Below are 17519 nucleotides of genomic sequence, written 5' to 3'. Positions count from 1 at the left end.
GTATTGGCATTGGCTCATCCAGAGAAAACAAACCTTATGGACTTAGGCATTACTAATTCAGCCTTAGAGCCTGCTTTAGCAGTCCAGGCTGCAGCTCATCCACATGATTAAATGTCTGCTCCTTCAGGGCCAATTTTAACAGTGCTATTGGATCTTACATTGTGTCCAGTCCAGCAACCAGTAGATTACTGGTCAGGTGATTTTTCATTTCACAGATCTGTTCCTTCCTTCTGGAGTTACAGGAAAGAGGGAGAGGAAGGAACAGGGGGAGTGGGGAAATGAGGTGCATGATGTGTGAGTTCTACTTTTTTTTTTTTTTTTTTTAACACATCAAAGAGCACTTCCATTTCCCCATCAGGGAATTTAGCTGGAAACTGAATATCTTAGCCCTTTCAGTGTTCCAATTCTAATTGTTCTTGGGATAGAGAAGCAGCATGGCCTAGGGGAAAGAGCACAGACCTGGGCATCAGAGGACCTGGGTTCCAATCCCAGCTCTGCCACTTGTCTGCTGTGTGATCTTGGGCAAGTCACAACTTCTCCAGGCCTCAGTTTCCTTATCAGTAAAATGGGGAAAATACTTAGATTGTGGAGCCCGATGTGGGATGAGAACTGTGTCCAACCTGATTATCTTGTATCTACCCCAGGCTTAGTACAGTCCTTGGCACATAGTAAGTGCTTTACAAATATGAAAATAATGATGATAATAATAATAATAATTCTAACAGTCTCAGTCCAACAAAACAGTGACTTTCTGAATGTAGAAAGAACAAAAGAAACATGTTTCAAGTTTTCCATTATTGATTTCTTTTTCTCAAGGGAAGAGTTAGACATGAAGTTTCAATTAGGCAGAAGCCTGGGCCAATCAGGAGTCAGATCCAAAAAACTAATCATGCAGGAGAAACCACCACCCCCCTCCCCAAACCCTCCAAAAGCCTGGCTTTCACGACCTTAGCCAAGATTGGCAGAGTCCCCTTTTATTTGATTGAAAAACAGGATTACTTCCATTTCTATTTGTGTTAAGAAACAGGTGGTCTCAAATTCTATTTCAAATCCCAATGGCATTTCCCCACACAGGCTCAGCTAAGAGGGTAGCAAATTTAAAATAACTGTAAAAGTGAATTCCATGGCAAAATGCCTCAATTCCCTCACAAGATTCTATCCAAAATGCATCATGAAAACACACATTATGGCAGAACTGAGTGTACCTTTCTCCAGCCTTTTGTTCTATGGTCAAAGTAAGTTCTTAACTAATGCAGTAAATAAATAATAAAAGGCAAAAAAACAAAGTGATGCTTGGTCAAATATATTTGGCAAATAAAAGTCATACTGAATGAGTACAGCAATGTTCAATGGAAAAGTGATAGAGGAACAAAACACCTTTCCAAGACATTTTCTTCTTACCGCCAGGCTACAGATATAAAATAGAGATAGCGAGACATGGTGGGTAGGGAGAATTGAGATCCAAAAACTGACTTCTCTTCTACTCCCCATATGTCCCTGTTTCCTACAAATCAATTTGATGATTTAACTTGATTTGGGGTAGTCCAGTCAAGGATATTTACATTCCTCAGAGCACAGGATCACTTTCTTCTCTACGTATACAAGGTTGGTTTTGATTCCAGTTGTGTGCATATTTTACTAAATTATAGGATTCATGCAGATTCTCTCATTGTCAATTTGGTCTCTGCAGGCCAGTTTCTGGAAATTGAGAGGAAAGAGAGATTATCCAAATTCTACTGACAGGTTGTGGAGGGTATATCTTGTGATGTAATAGATTTGTTTTCTTTGGTTACGTGCATCCTACAGTTTTCCAGTACAGATGGAATGTGTGTGCTTGGGTATGTATGTGGATCTCAGGATAGTTATTTCAGTTGATATTCTGATTGAATTAACCAGATAGCTAGAAATTATTTCATCAGCTTTAGTCACCTAAACAATTTTATTTTTTAAGCACAATTATGAAGTTTCTACAACAATGCAGGATGAAGAAGACCACAACTCGTAAATAAGAAGGTTTCAGCAATTCTTTCCTATTGGCTTTGATAGTGATATGATAGCTGCAAAAGGCCTAAACTGGTTATTTTTTGTTCAGAACTGTGGGAAATTGACGTCCACCTAAGGATTAGTAAGGTTCTTCTTGTTCCCTTCTTTTTTCCCCCCTCAGAAAATAAAAAAAGGAGAAAAAATATAATTGGGAATAAAGAATTAATCACAAGTCATAATCATGGGTAAGTAGCTCCACTATCTTCATATCCCTTAAATTCCTCCTCAGCCTTCAAGCTCCTTGTAGGTAAGGAACACAAGGTAAGAGTAAGCACTCTCTTGTATTGAACTCTCCCAAGCATGCAGTCTGGTGTTCTGCACATGGTAAGCACTCAATAAATACCATTGATTGGTATATAAAGGAGTCTCTAATACGTAAATCTGGAGAAAGGGGAACATCAATTCAGAAGCAACTGCAGTTCTGGACTGATCCTTTCCTACATCAGACTTCTGATTTTTATAATACTTGCTAGCATTCTCTGACCAAATCTATTCAGGAATCCTTATTTTATGCCCTATTGTTCTTTCCAAGACCCATAACAGAATGCCTTTCATCTTTTATGGCATTGTTCAGCACCTTCTTTTTTTTTTTTGGCTATTTTCCAATTCTCTTCTTCCTCGGGTCCACATCTATTATTGAATTTGGAGAAATTCATTAATGCTCGTCAATACTTGCTTCTGAGTCACCAGTATAAATTCCATGGGTCTTGGATTAAGAATCACGATGGTGACTCAACTCAAATTAGAAAGAGAACTTCCACAGCCACACACACAGGACTGAACTTGATAGAGAATCTGGGGTGTTACACATTGACATACCAACCACTGGAACGTTATTCGTTCTGCACAGGCCTAATCACTAACATCACACACAGGACATCAAAATCGTTTTAGTATGTGCCCAGCTATTTATGGTGAAACGTGCAACAAAAATCTCAGAAAATTCCTGTTCTATATTTTGTTTTTTATTGAAGTGGCAAAGGAAGTCTCATATGCATGGAATTTTTTATTTCTCCAGATTCTCCATGTGTGCTAGGAGAATGGTTTTTCACTTGAACACAAGAATCCATATATGGTCCTCTTTATACTTCCAACTTTCCAGTTCTTTTCTACATTCAGGCAAAAAAAAGGAAAGCCCCCTTGTACATATTTTGAAAAGAATAATGTGAACTGAAAATTGAAAGCATTGGTGCTCACTAGTAAATTACAGGGACAGATTCAGCTCTATAAAATCAACGGGAGGGCCACAACTGATTTGTTCTAAAAACAAATTAGGAAAAAAAAAGTATTACATATAATTTTCCCATATTCTTTCATGGTTATCTTTTCTTGATTTATATTTTATTCTTTCTAATCTACTGAACATACTGTTTCCTAGATCCTTAAAATTCTCATTTAAGGAAAGAGTAAATGACAGAAAAATAACTGGAAGCTTGGTGCCCATGTATATGTAATTTCCCCCCGTATCTTTTTCAAAGTTTTAGAAAGTCTAGAAAACCATCCTAAATGTTGCTTGGAGGAAGCATAAGGGTAATGAAGGATGTCTACAGTAACTCATCCTGCCTCTCCATTCAATACATATTCGTCATTTGAACATATGATCAGGGAACCTACCTACCCACTCTGTTGTACTGCACTTTCCCAAGCACTTAGTACATGCTCTGTACACAGTAATAATAACAATGTTGGTATTTGTTAAGCGCTTACTATGTGCAGAGCACTGTTCTAAGCGCTGGGGTAGGTACAGGGTAATCAGGTTGTCCCACGTGAGGCTCACAGTCAATCTCCATTTTACAGATGAGGAAATTGAGGCACAGAAAAGTTAAGTGACTTGCCCACAGTCACACAGATGAGAAGTGGCAGAGTCGGCATTCGAACCCATGACCTCTGACTCCCATGCCCTGGCTCTTTCCACTGAGGCACAACTCAGTAAGTACAATTGATCAGTTGATTAAAGTCAACCCACTCACCGTATCTCATTCTCATCTTCCTCACTGCTGAATCCTTGCTCAAGTCCTCTCTCTGGTCTGGAAATACCTCCCTCTTCATGTCTGACAGACCACCACTCTCCACACCTTCAAATCCCTACTAAAATCATATCTCCTCCAGAAAGCCTTCCTTAACTTCTCTTTTCTCCAATTCATTTGCCCTCCCTTTTACATCACCTATGCACTTGGACATATCTGTATCACAAACACTTTGATACTCACCCCACAGCACTTTTGTCCATATCCTTATACTCTGCTGCTTCCCCTGTCTGTACTTTGATTTCTGTCTCCCCCAGTAGGTTGTAATTTCCTTGTGGGCAAGGTTTATATCCCACCATCTCTATTATACCATATGCTTCTAAGTGCTTAGTACAGTGCTCTACATACAATAAGCACCACTGACTTATTAAATCTTGCTTATATCAACATAATCACTAACTGATTTTTCATGTGATCTTTCAATATAGAAGATTAAGCCCATGAGTCAATCTTTTTCAATATTTGTTTATATTGATGTGATTCACCCTAGAAAGCAGGAACCTGTCTTAATTTGTGAATATAATATCTAACATTATCATGCAGAACTCTGAAAAGCATGACAAAATGTATTGAAAATGTACGCATTTTAATCCCCTCTAGCCCAGTGGAAAGAGCAGTGCTCCGGGATTCGGAAGACCTCGGTTCCAGTCCCATTTCTGCCTCCTGGGGCTATACCATCAACGGTGAAGTTTCCTGACCAAAGGACCAACTAGGATGTTTTGGAGGTGAAAAGGCCCAGTAGGAATCCGGAAAAATAGCTGGCTAACTTGGCAGCGACTCCTACAAGCGGGTACCAAGGCGACTGCCCACAGAGTCATTGCACTATGACCCAGCATCACTATGCTTTCCAAGTACTTCACAATTGAACTCATGTCCCAAAGGGAACATAACTGGCAGAGAATGTCATTGGCACTAGAAGTATAATCAATCCCTCCTATGAGGGCCATGTGATACAGCCACTATGTCTGACCTGATTATCTTGTTCCTACACCAGTGCTTACTATAACACTTAGCACACAGTTAGCACTTTACAAATACTATCCTCATCATTTACTCCTCCTCACTTCTTGGTCCTAAAGTCTCAAGATTCAGGCTCATCCATCATTCTCAAGAGGAGGCTCTAGCATCATTATGTGCATATGTAGATTTGCATTATTTATCCAGCTATTTCATACACACTCATACTACCCTTGTTCTGCATCCCATTCCTATTATTTGTAAATACATTTTTGTCTGCCTGCCTCTTACATTAGCTTATAAAATCCTTGGGCACAGGGACTACGTGTTTTGTTTATGTTAGATTCTTTCAAGCACTTTGTACTTGGTAGGCACTCAATAAATAAGATTGATTGATTTCTGGTTATCTTTATTCACTACTATTTGAAGATGATGACGTTTCTCTGGATGATAGATGCATCAATCAATGGTTTTTATTGAGTGCTTTCTGTGTGCAGGACACCCTACTGCTCAAGAATGGACAACAGAGTTGGTAGACACATTGAATACATTTAGGTATTTAACAAAACATATATTTGAATTTATTTACCAGATTCACATATCGTACTCTCTAAAACACCGATGGCATTCCTGACCCCTAGGGCCTGGCCTTCCTGTCTCTGAAAAATTCACAGAAAATTATTATATAACTGCAAGATTCAAATGACTACTCAGAAGCCCCACCTTTCTTCATCTTCTGCTCCCTTCTGCGTCGCCCTAACTTGCTCTTCCCCCCTCCCAGCCCCATAGCAATTATGTACATATCTGTAATTTTATTTTGTATTGATGTCTGTCTCTCTCCCGCTTTTAGACTGCAAGCTCGCTGTGGGCAGGGAATCTGTCTATTGTTGTATTTTATTCTCCAAAGCACTTAGTACTGTGCTCTGCACACAGTAAGCACTCAATAAAAACAATTGAATTGAATGAATTGCCTGGCCTTCCCTTCATGATGTTTAGGACAAGCGCTTCTGCTCTGTGATTCCTCAGATTTCTTCCTGTTAGGTGCACTGTGGATGCAAATTACTGTCACTTAATACCATGAATCCTTTCTGGCTCACAGCACTAAATGGAACCATTTATCTTTTCAATACGAATCTTTCTCTATGTCTTTGGCTTTAATCTTATTGGGAAAATATTTGCTCTTGGATAGCCATATACATCTGGCAGAAAAATCCACAAGACATGCACAATGAGTAACGGATAGCAGATTGTGGCCTATTTTGAAGCTGTGTGGGCAATTTCAATCCTGACGTATTCAACTGTGCTATTTCTTCCGTTTGAGTTTTATCACCTTCAGAGTGGCTTTCTTCATCTTTTAGGAAACGTGTGTTTTTTCCTTTGAATTTTTTTTCTATTCAATATCCTTTGAAAAGTATTATAAAAGGAGTCCTTCACAGTTCCCAAACTTGCCTCAACATTATTGTCCAGGCATTTGATAAACTACTCTATTCAAGACTATGTTTAGGGTGATATAATTTAACATCAGTTTGTAAGCCTATTCCAACTTATGAGACCAAATGCTCTCACTCTTACAATGTAGGAGTCACCAGATTTCTTCCCTTTATCATTTCTTTGCTTAAGGATACTTTCCTCTACAGAATTCAATCCAGCCACTAGTCTCTGGAAGAACTTTCAATTTAGTTGTGTTCTAAAGAATGACAGGAATTCAATATCTGAATAGGAAAGTTAGCACTATCCTATCTCATCATCTTCTAGATCCATGTATGCTCAGAAGCATATTACGAGTTTAAAAGTGCCCCATCTTAAATTCTTCTTAGGCCCAATTATGGCCCAATGGTCCACGACTTTCTTCACTGATAACTCTAACTCTTTTCACTACACTAGTTCACTGTGGCTATTTTCCTTTGGTAGGGTTTAAGTAGCCAGTCAACTTCCTTCAAGAAAACATGATTTCTCTCATTTTCCACAATTTTCACATGATTCATTCTACTAACTACAGAAGATAATGAAAAGGGTAAAGGTTTGGCTGCAAAGGTATTCTTTTTCCAGATGATGTGCCCTCAACCCCTCTTGTTAAAAGAGAGTTTCAAATTCTTACTAGTAAAAGTGATACCCAATAAAGGCAACACTGCATTGTTTGTATTCACTGGGGAACCAAGAATATTTATTCTGGTAGGAGAAAAGAAGAATTCTGCCAAAGGGACACAGTTTGACCTTTGGGCATATGTTCCTATCAGCATAGATTTACCCTGTGGTTAAGGGGAAAGAGTGTGTCAGAGATGGTGGAGAATCATGTCTCTGAGAAGAAATTTGAGTAAACAGAACCTCAATTTACACATGCTATTTACACAGGCCCATACTAATTCCACTAGACCACACTGCTTCTCTGATTCTTTCTTAATTACTAATAGATAAAAGTAGGACTAAGTATTAGCTATAGGCTAGTTCAATGCAGCTATGGTCAGGAACAAAACAACTAATTTGGAAGTGATGAGACATAAAATTTTCTAAGAATATCATACAAAGTCCTTGAAAACTCATTTAGAAGCTTTGATGCACTGATGACTGTACTCTAGAAACACACACACACACACACACACAAAACCACCTGCAAGTGATTATAAATCACTCATTAAACTCAGAGTTTTCAGCTCTGGACTGACATTATTCTGAAAAACACCAAGGACAGGTATTCATTCATTCATTCATTCAATAGTATTTATTGAGTGCTTACTATGTGCAGAGCACTGTACTAAGCGCTTGGAATGAACAAGTCGGCAACAAATAGAGACAGTCCCTGCCGTTTGACGGGCTTACAGTCTAATCGGGGGAGACGGACAGACGAGAACAATGGCAATAAATAGAGTCAAGGGGAAGAATATCTCGTAAAAACAATGGCAACTAAATAGAATCAAGGCGATGTACATTTCATTAACAAAATTAACAAAATAAATAGGGTAATGAAAATATATACAGTTGAGCAGACGAGTACAGTGCTGAGGGGATGGCAAGGGAGAGGTGGAGGAGCAGAGGGAAATGGGGGGGAAAGAGGGTTAAGCTGCGGAGAGGTGAAGGGGGGGTGGTAGAGGGAGTAGAGGGAGAAGGGGAGCTCAGTCTGGGAAGGCCTCTTGGAGGAGGTGAGTTTTAAGTAGGGTTTTGAAGAGGGGAAGAGAATCAGTTTGGTGGAGGTGAGGAGGGAGGGCGTTCCAGGAACGTGGGAGGACGTGGCCCAGGGCTCGACGGCAGGATAGGCGAGACTGAGGTACGGTGAGGAGGTGGGCGGCAGAGGAGCAGAGCGTGTGGGGTGGGCAGTAGAAAGAGAGAAGGGAGGAGAGGTAGGAAGGGGCAAGGTGATGTAGAGCCTTGAAGCCTAGAGTGAGGAGTTTTTGTTTGGAGCGGAGGTTGATAGGCAACGACTGGAGGTACTTAAGAAGGGGAGTGACATGCCCAGATTGTTTCTGCAGGAAGATGAGCCGGGCAGCAGAGTGAAGAATAGACTGGAGCGGGGCGAGAGAGGAGGAAGGGAGGTCAGAGAGAAGGCTGACACAGTAGTCTAGCCAGGATACAATGAGAGCCCGTAGCAGTAAGGTAGCCGTTTGGGTGGAGAGGAAAGGGCGGATCTTGGCAATATTGTAAAGGTGAAACCGGCAGGTCTTGGTAACTGATAGGATGTGTGGGGTGAACGAGAGAGACGAGTCAAGGATGACACCGAGATTGCGGGCCTGAGAGACGGGAAGGATGGTCGTGCCATCCACGGTGATAGGGAAGTCTGGGAGAGGACCGGGTTCGGGAGGGAAGATGAGGAGCTCAGTCTTGCTCATGTTGAGTTTCAGGTGACGGGCCGACATCCAGGTGGAGACATCCTGGAGGTAGGAGGAGATGCGAGCCTGAAGGGAGGGGGAGAGGACAGGGGCGGAGATGTAGATCTGCATGTCATCTGCGTAGAGATGGTAGTCAAAGCCATGAGAGCGAATGAGTTCACCAAGGGAGTGAGTGTAAATGTAGAACAGAAGAGGGTCAAGAACTGACCCTTGAGGAACTCCAACAGTTAAAAGGATGGGAGGGGGAGGAGGCTCCAGCGAAGGAGACCGAGAATGACCGGCAAGAGAGATAAGAGGAGAACCAGGAGAGGACGGAGTCTGTGAAGCCAAGGTGAGATAAGGTATGGAGGAGGAGGGGATGGTCGACAGTGTCAAAGGCAGCAGAGAGGTCAAGGAGGATTAGAATGGAGTAGGAGCCATTGGATTTGGCAAGAAGGAGGTCATGGGTGACCTTAGAGAGAGCAGTCTCGGTAGAGTGGAGGGGACAGGTATCTACTTGCACTTGGAAACAAAGAGTCAGGGATTTCCACAATAGCTGAGTGTTGTCATTGAATTCTGCAATTGAGAAGCAGCGTGGCTCAGTGGAAAGAGCACGGGCTTTGGAGTCAGGGCTCATGAGTTCGAATCCCAGCTCTGCCACTTGTCGGCTGTGTGACTCTGGGCAAGTCACTTCACTTCTCTGTGCCTCAGTTCCCTCATCTGTAAGATGGGGATTAAGACTGTGAGCCCCACGTGGGACAACCTGATTCCCCTATGTCTACCCCAGCGCTTAGAACAGTGCTCGGCACATAGTAAGCGCTTAACAAATACCAACATTATTATTATTATTGCTACTTAGGCAGGGTATTGTTCAATGATACAAGGATAGACAAAGAGGGAGAAAACTGAATCAAGAAGGCTAACGTCCTTTGGGAGACAGAGTGTGGTGTCACTTTGACATCAAGATCTTGACAAAAATCAAACATCTATAGAGCAATTACAGTCTTCATCTTCTAGACAGCTGTAAAACCTGGATTTGTCATAGGCACCACATCCAACTTTCTGTGTGCCATACTTAACATCAAATGACAAGGCAGGTTCACAAAAAATGAGGCCTTGGACCACACTCAATCCATCATCATCAATGTTTGACAAATCTCATTTTTGCTGGGCAGGACATGCCAAAAGGATGAATTTGGCTCTTTGAAATTGGATCTGCAGCTCCCTAATAATTATGGCATTTGTTATGTGCTTACTATTTTCCAAGCACTTTGCTGGGTAGATTCAATCCAATCAGATCATACATAGTTCTTATATAACAGAGGGCTTACAGCCTAAGAGGAAGGGAGAACAGTTAATTTCTATTTTACAGGTGAGGAAAGTGAGGTACAGAAAAGTTAAATGACTTGTTCAAGGTTACACAGCAGGCAGTAGCGGAGCCAAGGACTAGAACCCAAGACCTTGTTGCATACCTAGAAATTGCAAAAGTTCAATTTATCTTTACAAATTAATGAACCTCACTGCTTAGAGGCAAAAGTTAATGTTTTGAATATTGCCCACACTGATGCTAGCTTGATTTTGCCAACTTTAATCTGGTTTGCCACTAATGTTTGGAGCTGCCTCCAAGAAGTGAATTTCAAAGAGACCACATCCATCATCCCCACTGCTCCATTTGTTTGTCAAAGAACACACTAAGCTGTGGACCAGACAAGCATCTATTAATTAAGGTTTGAGAAGATCGAATAAGGCGGCAGAAAGGACAGATGATGGAATACAAAGCCATACTTTGGTTTGCTTTTTGTCTGAATAGAATCTAGGACAGTGGTCTCACACTTTTTTTCTTCTCTCCCACTCTCCCCCTGAGTCCCCCCCTTTCTCCTTCTCTCTGAAATAGGTGATAATTGTAAAGGAAAGAGATCATAATTAGAGCCCTCTCCTGAGTGGTTCCCCTCTCCCTCTAATTTCAAAAGGGCAATGGGTCATTTCCTGACCCACGGTTTTATGCTTCTTCAGCTACTAAGTCATAACACTTTCACAATACAGTCTCTGCACAATGAGGAAAGGGAGTTACACATCAGCACAAGGATATAATGATTAAATAACAGCAACATTTCCATTTGAAGGTTCCTGAGCACTTTACAAATATTAATTAACTCTCCTTATATCCTGATGCAGTGGTCATTATCCCCATGTTATAATGACCCTAAGAAAAGCCAAGTGTTTTTCCCAAAAGCAGAAGAATGAAATTTTAAATGAGCTCTGAGAGGAAATCCCAAAGCATAACTCCTAGTCATTTGTTTAAGCCATGGATGAAACTTTTTTTTTTTAGTGTTTGTTCAAATAGGTTCTGATGCATACATACCTCTCTAAGCTCTCATTTAAAATGAAAAGTCCTTTAGGGATATGGTGATGCAATCTAATGTGCTTAGCATCTAACAGATTATTAGTGTTTAATATGTGCTATGAAATCATACTAAATCAAAATAATAACCAAATGTTATCTAAGACAGTTTCAGTATTAGAGTATCCTACAGAGTTTTCACTTTGACAACTGATCCTCAAAACAAATGCAAATTGGAAGTGGAATCACACAAGAAAAATAGGTAATCAGCATATTATACCGTAAATTAGGATATTGAAAAATTAAATGTGGTTGCATTTCATGAAAACACAATTTCAAATACAAACAAGGAAATAGCACCATTTGTATCTGACCAATATAATTCAGATCTAAGAGTAGGCATAATTATACTTTGTACCTATGATAATAACATATTATATTTACCTAACCTTTTCTCCCCAAGGAGATCAGAGCTCTTAATTGTTCCTCATTACTAATCCCCATTAATCCCTATTGTAGTTTTGTGAGGTAAGCAGACAATTGTTTTCCTACTTTGCAGAAGGAAAAATTGAGACAGAGTGACAAATACTCATCACTCCCCTCTAGACTGTGAGTTCCCGGTGGGAAGAGAATGTGTCTACCAATTTTGTTATATTGTTTTCTCCCAATCACTTAGTACAGTGCTCTGCACAAAACAAGTACTCAATAAATACCACTGATTGAAGTGTCTTGCTCAGGGTCATTAAGTAGAGGAAGTAGAACTAGAAGTCAAATCTCAAGGCCAAGCTCTTGGGTTTTGTTCTGAGTCACAGAGAGGATTTATTGCCTCCTTTGTGACAAGTTGAATCAGTGGAAGAACTAAGAATTGAAGTTATCCTTCATGAGGATTCATTCAGTGCTCGGAATATGGCTTACCTCACTGAGCAGCAAAGCTCTTGTATCCTTTGCAAAGATACCCCACACTTGGTAAGAAATGTCTTCTCTTGCCTTCCATCAATCCTTGTTAACACAAAGCATAGCCAAGGAAGAGACTGTCCATCTGCCTTGCATTTCTGGTACTTCTTCCGGAAGCTATTGTTCCAAATGAGTGCTCTGTTAAAGTAGTGAGTGCTAATCAATGTGAGGCAGAGAGTAGATACATAGTGCATATCAGCATCTGAAGTTAAATATTAGTTTTCATAAATTCTCCACTAGAAAACTTCTCTCTCCATATCCTAAGGAGAAAAACCCAAGTAATGAGAAATGACTCATCTCAGACCACAGAGAGGATGGTTGGCCCAGCCAAGAACAGAACAAGTAAAATACATCTAGGAATGGGGAAGAGGAGGTGAGCTTGGACCACTCCCATATAATATGAATAACAATAAAGATAATGATGGCATTTGTTAAGTGCTTACTATGTGTCAAGCACTGTTCTAAGCACTGGGGTAGATACAAGCTTCTCAGGTCAGACACAGTCCCTGTCCCACATAGTACTACTTGGTACTGTTTACGTAAGAGGAAAAAGAGGTAATTAATCCCCATTTACAGAAGAGAAAACTGGGGCACAGAGAAGTTAAGTGACTTGCCCAGGGTCACATAGCAAGTAATTGGCAAAGCCAGGATTAGAACCCTGGTCCTCTGACTCCCAGGCCTGTGCTCTTTCCACTAGGCCATGCTGCTTCTCTAATTTTACATCTTTTAACAATATTTGCCCAGTGAAGTAGTTATGTAGTCAGGGCTTCCACAGAAAAACTCAATTTCCACTTTTGCTTAGGGCATCTACCATCTATACTACAAAGTGGACTGAGGCATGTCTTTCTCAACAATTAAATTTATGGGAACAATTAGTTCCAGCAGTTGCATTATCAATCTCTAAGTAAATAGTGTTTCTATTGCATGCCTTGACATTTTGGCAAAGGTTTTAATTTGACGTTTCATTTACGAGGAGGGCTGATTAAAGTGGAAAAATGTAATTGGGTCTGTGATGTTGGCAGGTAGCAGTAGGTTGGACAGACTCTACCTTGACCAGATGGTAATTGGCAAAACTTATCTTATTCCTGCCTGCCTAGATTAAAGTACTGCACTAAATCTACTTATCATAAGGCTGATTAAATGAGTAAAAGGAAGTGGAAAAAAATATCACCGTGTATTAATATACACTGGAAAAAGGTTAAACAGGCAGTATCTTTGAATAACTTCATTATTAATAAATATTTAAGAAGCTGAACTGTATTTGAAACTTTTCAAAGTGTGAAAATAGGAATAATCTTTGCCCTTAAGGAATTCATAGTTTGATTCCAGCTCAAACCAAGAAAATGTAGTGTAAGACACTGGGGCTTGTGGAAGGGGAGGTGAGAGGGAAGGGATGGTAGTAAGCACCAACAGGAAAAGGGCTAAAGGTCAATCGCTCTTTAGCTGGCTTTTGCACTTTGAATATTAGTATTAGCACCATTTGCTTCCATTTATGGAGCACCTTATCATCGCAAACACAGAACCCTTCCAACACCCCTGTAAGGAAACTAGAGTTGGACCATCTCATCCTTAATTTATTAATGAGAGAACTGTAGTGCTAGAATTTGCTTCAGATCATTTGGTGAAAACATAGGAAAAAAAATAAGTTCTCACATTTCTCCATCCAGATACAAATACTTGGTTATAACAGTCTTCCCTTTTCTCTTCTGATCATTCACCTTCCAGAACCTGCTTTCTCATATACAGAACTGTTGCCTCATGGGGGTGAAATACTCAAAGAGATAGTGCAGATGATGATGGACATAAATTCCAATAAAATTGGAAACCAATTTCTGCCCATAAATACTTGCAATGTGCAAAATAACATTAGACCTACAAGTCACGCATGACTTGAGATGAAGGTTTTATTGAAAGGTTCCTGTTCCACATGGAATATTAGAATATTCCGCATTTGGGTGGGCTTAGCTGTCTATCAGAATAGAGCCTCACTTAATAGCTTCTGTTGTCATTAGCATGAGTTACAAAAAAGGAACTACAGAGCTAGAGATGTCAACCACCCTGGAAACAATAGCCTTAGATAGTAAATAAAACTGGGTAATTTGGAATATTTATTGTCTTTTAAGTTGTAATATAGGGCCTATATAAATCATTCAGTTGCATGCATAGATTGTGTGACAGTGACTGATGATGATTTGAGTGTGAGATCGAGTACAGTAACACCTGACTTCAAATATTTGTTAAATGGGAAATGATGGCTGTCACCATCCATTTATCCAAATGTCTTCACTCTAAGCAACTAACTAGGTATAAATTTGCCATTTGCTTTAAATCAACTAATTCCTCCACAATGATTAGCACACCCAGCAGGCAGTAAGCTCTTCCTTCTATTTGGAAGATAATGAAAACTTGCTCAGAGAGCTGATGGGTAGGGAAAAGTGAACAGATGTCTAAACACTTCTGCATTTTCTTCCTTGATGAAACTTGTTGCATAAGAGGGACAATTATCTTCACAATCTATAAGTAGGTTTCAAGAACAAAGAGTAAAGACAGTTTGAATAGCTCCTTATTTTTCTCAATAAGCTTACTTAGCTGCACCTATTCATAATTCTGACCTCATTTATACACTAGGGTGACGAACACAGTTACCTCTACACCTGTTCACAATATTCATCACCTTTGGCTTTCCTGTCAGAAGTGGCAGCTCCATGCACCTGCACAACACCTTTCCGTTTCCAAGAGAGCTTCATGTGACCTCTATAATCAACTTTCAGAAATAACTGGATGACACTAAGTATACCAAAACATATCAGTAATATATAGAACCTCTTTACAACAAACAAACATCAATACAACCTACGGGTTGTAAAGTTTCTTTGGAAAATACTTTGCAATGCTGTGGTGTTTAAGAATAAGGTAAACTACCTGTTTCAGATGGCTTGTCTGGAAGGAAGGCTATAAGGTGAGGTTCAGTGGGTGAAAGAACCACGTATGTTCCTGATACCCAACAATTTGTACCATTATTTGTTTAGCTATATTTTTAGCATTTCATCTCAGAAGTACAAAATATTTTACTGTCATCAGCAGCACTCACTGAATGCCTGTTGTCTGCAGAGACCTGCACTAAGGGACTGAGAACATGCAGTAATAATGATAATGATGGTATTTTGTTAAGCGCTTACTACATGCCAAGCACTTTTCTAAGCGCTGGGGTAGATACAAGGTAATCAGGTTATCCCATGTGGGGCTCACAGTCTTAATCCCCATTTTACAGATGAGGTAACAGGCACAGAGAAGTTGTGACTTGCCCAAAGTCACACAGCCGATTAGTGGCAGAGTCAGGATTAGAACCCGCAACCCAAGCCCGAGCTGTTGCCACTAAGTAAAAGACATGGTTCCAGGCCTTTAGGAGCTTCCAATCTAAACAAATAAGGAATGCATTTCTCTTTACCATAACTCTAAGGCAACTACCTCCACATTAAAGACAAAAGGTTCAAAATCATCAGCACCAGGGGAATCCCTACCTCTCAAAGTGACTGCTCCTTAGGTCTCTACTTCTAAAAATTTGGCAAGAATGTAGGAGGATATATACACACACACACACACCCCTCGTCACTTCCTAGGTCAGCCACACTCTTTTCTCACGGATTTCCTAGCCCCTCCTTCTGCTTGCCAAACTCATCCGCCTGTCTAGCCAGTCCCCAAAAGCTCTCTTCTTCTAATACATCTATTTGCGTACGGCTGAGATGGGCCCCATTGTTCATGCTGCTTCCACTGTATCGGGAGTCCCTAGCCCCTTTCTACCTGGTGGTCTCCACCTTACATGCTGCAAAGTTGAGTGACTTGGGCAAGATTGGGGTAGGATATGTGAACAATAGGTATCAAAGGCAGTGGCCACCTCAGCAGTGTCCAGGAGCTGGGACATCAGTGAGGAAGCTGATAGAGTATGCTAGTCATGATTTGAACAAGCGCTTAAACCAGAGTGGTGGCTGTTTGGGTGGAGATGAAGAAACATATTTTTGTTTTGGCTTTTTTGTTATTGTTTTTATGGTGTTTGTTAAGCTCTTACTACATGCCTGGCACTGTACTAAGTGCTGGGGTAGAAACAAGATAATCAGGTCAGACAGCGGCCCCGTCCCACACAGGCCTCAGAGTCTTAATCTCCAGTTTACAGATGAGGTAACAGGCAGTGAGAAGTGAAGTGACTTGCCCAAAGTCACACAACAGACAAGTGATGGAGCAAGGATTAGAACCCACATCCTCTGACTTCCAGGTCTGTTCTCTAATCACTAGGCCACACTGCTTCTCCAAGACAGATCCAAGAAACTCTCGAAGGATTTAGCAGCTACTGAGAATGAGGGTTGGAGTAGAGTAAGGAGCCTAGGATGATGCCAAGGTTTTAGGCTTCCAGCACAGACAAGATGGTGGTGATATCAACAGAGACGGGATAGATAGGAAAAGAGGATTTAGGAAAGAAGATGAGAAATTTAGTTTTAGGCATCTTGAGCTTAAGGTGCCAAGTGGAGATGTTTTGGAGGTAAGAAAAAAAGTCAAAATTGATGAGGAGGATTGAGAGATGGAAACTGAAACCACCCAGGCAGATAAGCTCCCAAACAGAGTATGAAGTGAAAAGTATAAAGACCCCAGAAGAGAATTCTGAGGGACACCAATAGTTGGGGAATGACTGGTGGAGAGGAGTCAACAAGTAAGACTGAAGGGAAGCAGTCAGAGTAGTAGGAGAAGCAGGTGAATACCTTGTCTGATAGGTTTCAGGGTCCAGGAAGTGGATAAAAGAGTGGAAGAGGCAAGGAGGGATTTGGGGAAATTCTCTCCTCTTTGTACATATTGTAAAAACCAAGTACCTGACAGGGTCATAATGTGTTAGGCAGGGAAGTAGTGGGGGCCTTTTTTTTTTCCGGTGCTTGTGAAGCATTTACTACATGTGCCAAGCATTGTACTAAGCACTGAGGTAGATACAAACTAATCAGGTTGGACACAATGTCCCACACGAGCTCACGGACTTAATCCCCATTTTACATATGAGGTCACAGGCACAGAGAATAATAATAATAATGATGGCATTTGTTAAGCGCTTACTATGTGCCAAGCACTGTTCTAAGCTCTGGGGTAGACACAAGCTAATTAGACTGTCCCACATGGGGCTCACAGTCTTAATCCCCATTTTACAGATGAGGCAACTGAGGCACAGAGATACCAACTCTGTTATATTGGACTCTCCCCAAAGCCTTTCGTACAGTGCTCTGTACACAAGTGCTCAATAAATGTGATTAAACTCTCCCAAGGATTCAGCACAGGGCTCTGCATATGGTACTAATAATTGATTAAAAAAGAATTATTTAAGGAAAAGATGAAAATAATCACCATTGTGCCCAGTATAAG

The 17519-nt window shown here is 40.7% G+C and overlaps 1 long non-coding RNA gene across 1 annotated transcript in view; it reads right to left on the bottom strand.

Moving 5' to 3' along the window:
* Positions 1 to 1297: 1297 nt before the first annotated feature.
* Positions 1298 to 17519, bottom strand: part of LOC114808216 — a 32274-nt gene continuing 16052 nt past the window's right edge. Inside the window, exons 3-4 of the long non-coding RNA XR_003756062.2 lie at positions 12084 to 12260; positions 1298 to 1698 (exon numbers count right to left, since the gene is read on the bottom strand). This is a non-coding gene — a long non-coding RNA (uncharacterized LOC114808216). The remainder of the gene's footprint in view (positions 1699 to 12083; positions 12261 to 17519) is intronic.

This window comes from Ornithorhynchus anatinus, chromosome X5 (genome assembly GCF_004115215.2).
Source record: "Ornithorhynchus anatinus isolate Pmale09 chromosome X5, mOrnAna1.pri.v4, whole genome shotgun sequence".
NCBI lineage: Eukaryota > Metazoa > Chordata > Mammalia > Monotremata > Ornithorhynchidae > Ornithorhynchus > Ornithorhynchus anatinus.
This window is presented reverse-complemented; position numbering and strand designations above follow the sequence as displayed.